We start from the raw sequence: 6,168 nt of genomic DNA on the forward strand, positions 1-6,168 counted from the left end.
TAAATGAAAAATTTTATTTCAAAATGTTTTAGCTTTTTGTCAAAATTGATTTTTATGACCGAGTTGTCTTGGGTGTTTCGGTCAATTTAGGATTTTACTTTCCATAGTATGATGCTAGTACAACTATGTCTGAGGCATTGGATTAAGTAAATTTGTTTGTACATCTTCCAAGTGACATCTTAAACTGCATCTAAAATGAGATCGCATTCAAGGGTTAATTTTTTGTTGCATAAAATCAAAACTAATATTATGAAGAGATAAGAATATAAGATTCGATTTTTTGTTTGGTTGTTTGTTTTTTTGATTGTTTGTTAAGACTAAAAAATACTGGCCTAATTTTATAATTACTCTCACCATTAGAAAGTTACACCTCCACTGTGTAACATAGTAGGATAGGGATAGGGTAGGGGTAGGTTAGAGGTAGGAGTAGGGCAGCGTAGAGGTTGGGTTTCATGCGAACGAAGTCGCGGGCGTCCGATAGTAAAATAAGATTAGGTAATCCATTTCTCTATAAGGTTATATTATTATAAGACGCTTATGGTAATCCGGCATATGCATTTATATCGTCAATGTTAAATTGGACGTGATAGTCATGCCCAAAATTAACATTTTACCAAAAAAACTGCAGTAAAATCCTTCAGAGAAGCACCTTGAGAGAAATTTGCATATCTGAAGGCTTTAGTATGACAAAGCGTTGATATAAATATAGCAATACATTGCGACAGGATAATGTCATGTGTCCTTATTAATTAGAACATTGATAACAATTATGATTATTAGGTACTTTTCCTTGACTATGACTACCAACACTTAAGTTTGCGAGTTTACTTATCACCATAACTTATTTGTACAACAATTTATATAAAAACAATTATTCATACAATTAAAATGCGTCTGTGATTTCAAAATATCTGTGTGTGTTTAGCTTTCACTGGGACAGTTTTATACAAAAAAAAAAAATCAAATCCTGTGGGAACCATGGAAAACACCATGGGGATTTGAAAAAACTTATTTTTCGCGTACGCAGTACCGAATATAACACAACTATTTGAAATAAACAAAAGTTTTAACTGAATAAGATAAATATTTTTAATTTTATGTCTTTGTTTTCATTTCTAATATACATACTCATACTAAATTGCAGCTTTCTAGTACTAATTTTCCCTGTGCTACACCGCAGACAGACGGACGTGGTGACTATAAGGGTTCCTTGTGGACTGTGGAACCCTAAAAAGACATTGTTCGGCGTACCTTACTTCCTAAAAATAAATGGAGTTTCAATCAGAAATTCTGCATCGGAGGGATATGTAAAATCAACTTGAGTGAAATCGCGGACTAGAAAAGTTAGAATAATTTAGAAAACCCCAAAAGTAGAGTAACATATACAGGATAATATTTTAACGTAACAAACAATGTACCTAAATTTTTAAACTATTCTAGAAATAACTAAAAATTTTTGTTTGGGATTTTTGCACGAAATCAACAACATAAATCATGATTTATGATGATGGATGTTCATATTACTTTTTTGTTGCATTGGTTATGGTCGAAAAAGATGAAAAACAATGTATTGCAATGTCAGCAGAATTAAATATTCGGATAATTACTTAAAAAGAGTTAGCACAAAGCTTATAGGACACATATTATATGCAATATTGTATGCAACTAAATATAAGTATTGTATAAAATTAATAACAGTATACTTTGCGGGGTAAGAATTCTCCTTAGGAAATAAAATAGAAAATGCATAATAATATCAGGAGCTACAGAATAGGAAATAATTGCCGGAATGGATACGACTCATGACCCGATAACAAGACACCCGGGCAAGGTTAATAAAATGTCTTTCAGTGAAAGACATGTACGTATCATTTGCCCATAACTTTATTTCTGTCAATACATATATTATCAACGACCACATAATTAATATCAACTAGCAGAACACTGGTTTAATCCACATAGTTCCCGTTCACGGGGACAAAATATACCTAATCTATATTACTCCCGCTGTGATTTTTTTTTTCGTGTTGAGTAAGTGCCGATGGCTCCATGTGGGACCACTACGGCGTCACCGGGGGATTCGGGCGAGCGCAGAAGCATCGCCTGATAAGACCCGAAGGCTGAAATAAAGATAGAGGACGGAATGACTCTCTAGGGGCGTCTCCTATGAGACTCGGACCTCGGCTTGTCCCCGCTGTGATAGCCCTGTGGATATGACCTCTGCCTCCGATTCCGGAGAAAAAACATCGTGAGGAAATCTCAATTCTCTGCCTGTGTGAAGTCTGCAAATCCGCATTGGGCCAGCGTGGTGGGCTATTGGCCTAACCCCTCTCATTTTGAGAGGAGACTTGGGCTCATCAGTGAGCCGAATATGGGTTGATGATATTACTCCCAATGTATTTTTTAAATTTTAACCGTTAATAGTCTTCTGTGTTTAATCTTTTTTTGATATTTACCCTAATTTTATGCAAACTAAGTCATATGGGAATGCATTTAGTCTTAACGTGGTTTTATGTTTAGGAAAATTCACGAAACAATGGATTTTATTATTCCTCACTTAATGTTTTACCACAAGTAAGTTATTACATTAGATATAATCTGCAATAATTTACTACACAAGGTCACTGTACTTAGACCAAGGAGTCATATTATTTATTTAAGCACTAACATGCGTCCAAGTAATGAGAAAAAGACCAAATATCTTCCAATAGCGGAGGAGTGGTTCCAGTTCCATCTCTTTTGTACCAACGTATTGAAAGAGATAGCGATATTTTAGTTTTTTTTTTCAAATTGTGTAAGTACCGTAGTATGTATTTTAGGTTGCGCCGTCATTGATTGTACTCGTATATCCCCTTTGCTTTAAAGAGAGACGCCTGGTCCTTTCGATCGTGGACTGATATAATCACGGTGGTGAATATTTTAGTGTGGTGTTTATGTTAAAAAAAGTAACACATTGGGCTTTCCCATTATCATGAAATTCCGTGTATCGATTTAGTATGACCTTAGCCTTTATCTTGAATAGCCATAATTGCCGCTCACTCTATCGGCTAACAATTTAAATAGTGTACTTATGGGTAATAATCGCTTTAATGTTAGTGAAACCATTGTTTACAAACCATACAGTGGGGTGAAAACTATAAGTCTCGGGAGTAATCATAAAAACTAAAATTGTTTTTTTTTTACAAATGTACCTATTAAAAGTGTTTTAGTAGGTATAAGCATTTTTAAGCATGCTGGATTTCAAAATTTCTATTTGTATCAAGGAAAAGTATCTTATAAATACTATATCTTTCAACACAACTCTACGAACCAAGCATTTTGTTAGAGACCGCAAATCAAAGGATGAGGAGTTTTTGAAAAGAGAAATGTGTTCTGTAAAGTTTATACTCAAGTATAGTATAGTAAAGGACTTCCCCTATCAACATCAGACGAGTCGATATAATACAAACATACACAAAAAAGTAAATAAATGTTCTTATCGTTAATAAAAACATAATTATCTACGTACATTGTCTTCCGGACAATAATAATTGTCTGTTAATGAATTAAAAACTGTAGCAAAATGACACGGTAAGCTGCTCTTGAGTTCTATGTAAATGTGTATAATCTTTTTATCGTCCGAAAAACATAGGAATTTTGCTGTGTTGTGTGTACCAACGTCCACGAGATAGATAAATGAGAATAAGAAAATTGTGTAATTATTTATTTACATAAAAAATGAGTGTATAGGTATACTGTCATTGTTTTGGTTTACGTTTACTCTTAAACTTTTTATAGCTTTTTTATATTAAACTTCTCCTTCTTTGTCGCTGCGCTCTTGACAGAGCGGTCGTGGTCTTTAGGAGTTGGAGGCATATGTAATACGCCTCACGAGCATTCGCCACTTCTCCCTTTGTGTAGTGAGTCGCGTACATTCATGCAAGGGACCGCCTACAGCAGATTTAATCTGGTCGGTCCATCGCATGGGTGACCTTCTGCGTGGCCTAGTACCCTCCACCTTCCCTTGCACAACAAGGCATTCGATACAATCATTCCCTCGCCGGGAGACATGTCCAAAAAACTGAAGAATGCGACTGTGTACTAATGTCGAGAGAAGTTGTTTTATGTCGAGTTCTTGGAGTATAGAGACGTTAGTGCGGAACTCAGTCCAGGAGATTCCCAGCATTCGTCTCCAACACCACATCTCCAGAGCATCTATCTTTTTTTTCTCGACTTGTCGCAAGGTCTCTGCTGCGTATAAGAAAATGGGGAAAACAAGAGTTTTTACGAGCCGGATTTTGGTGCCTAACCTTCTTGTTCCGCCATATTTTCTTCAGCCTGTCCATTGCGGTTCTTGTGATTGCCATACGTCGCTTAACTTCGTCTACGCAACCGCCATTATTTGTGATTAAAGCTCCTAGATATATGTAAGACGGAACGACCTCGCAATTCGCTATGTGAGTAACTTTTGGCGAGTTGTTGTTGGCCCGATCAACGATCATCATCTTGGTTTTGCTTTATATTAAACTATCGGACTAAATACTAAAACAGCTGCCAACTCTGAATTCACGTGACTTGGTATGTACTAGCGGACGCCCGCGACTTCGTCCGCGTGGAAATCAATGTAAACTTTCAAGCCCTATTTCACTTCTTTAGAGTTTGAATTTTAATTTTTTTTAATCCCATTATATTTCGTATTTTTTTATGATTTATGAACAAATTTTTAAAACTGTAACCCTAAAAATGAAGGAATTTCCATACAAACTTTCAACCCCTATTTCACTCCCTTCTTATTTTATTTTCGCAAAAAACAGTATGCTTTCCCTTATTATGGTCTTAAACCGTGCGAAGTTTCATTTGGATTCATTCAGTAGTTTCAGCGTGATGCCGGAATAACAAAAAAATACGGACAGACAGACAAAAAATCGAAAAAAAATATTTTTTGCTTCAGTATCGATTATATAATGCCCCCAAAAAAATTTTCAAAATATCTTCAATGTACAGAATGTAAAAAATGTACAGAATTATAAGTATAGATTCTAGATGGCGCTGGCGTCCGTTATGCCACGGTAACGTTTGGTGTTACAAATAAAATGTATAAGTAAAATCTCAAATTGCGAATAAATATATAGAATTTGACCAGTTTTATTTTGACGGCCTCCGTGGCGCAGTGGTATGCGCGGTGGATTTACATGACGGAGGTTCTGGGTTCAATTCCCGGCTGGGCCTATTGAGGTTTTCTTAATTGGTCCAGGTCTGGCTGGTGGGAGGCTTCGGCCGTGGCTAGTTACCACCCTACCGACAAAGACGTACCGCCAAGCGATTTAGCGTTCCGGTACGATGTCGTGTAGAAACCGAAAGGGGTGTGTGGATTTTCATCCTCCTCCTAACAAGTTGGCCCGCTTCCATCTTAGATTGCATCGTCACTTCATCTTGCATCAGGTGAGATTGTAGTCAAGGGCTAACTGTAACTGTAAATAATAAAAAAAAGAAGATAGAAGAACAATACCGGGGGAGAAATATCCTCCGCAATGTAAGGAATGCGTCGAGGCCCTCGCCCGACCTCATTGGGAGGAGATGACCCCAACATCATTAAATAAAGTATACTTAAAACGACGTTTGGTTTATAATTTTTCAAAATATTCTATTACGCAATTTTGGTGGATTATGGTTTGGATTTTATTAGCCTTAAGTTAGCCTAAATCTTTCTAAATTGTTTCGGGCACGTTTTGCATTAAAACTTTGTGTTGTGGTTCATTTTCCTGCTTCACTCTCATGTTTTTTTAACGTTATCTTGACGCTACATACGGAATATAATTTTAACGTTTTTCAGCAACGGGATTTAAACACGGCAACATTGCAGTCTGGATGAAATAATGTATTTACAATAAAAGGAGGTACTCGTAGGTATCTCTTTATATAATTAGGTATTCGTAACTTTAATTTTAAGTCTTTGACTAATTATTATCACCATTACCTTAAGCTATTATTACTATAACATTATAACCTGACGTTTCAAAAGAACTTGTAAACTAAGCCTATTTTAAATAAATGATAATTGATTGATTGATTGATACCTCTGAAAAATACAAAATATCGTGTCTGTAGGTAGATACATCCGGACACTAATGAGAGTTTTATAATTTCAGACACGTTTATTTCGCATTACAAATATTATATATAAATAAT

The sequence above is a fragment of the Bicyclus anynana genome, chromosome 6, assembly GCF_947172395.1.
Source record: "Bicyclus anynana chromosome 6, ilBicAnyn1.1, whole genome shotgun sequence".
In the NCBI taxonomy this organism is placed as follows: Eukaryota; Metazoa; Arthropoda; class Insecta; order Lepidoptera; family Nymphalidae; genus Bicyclus; species Bicyclus anynana.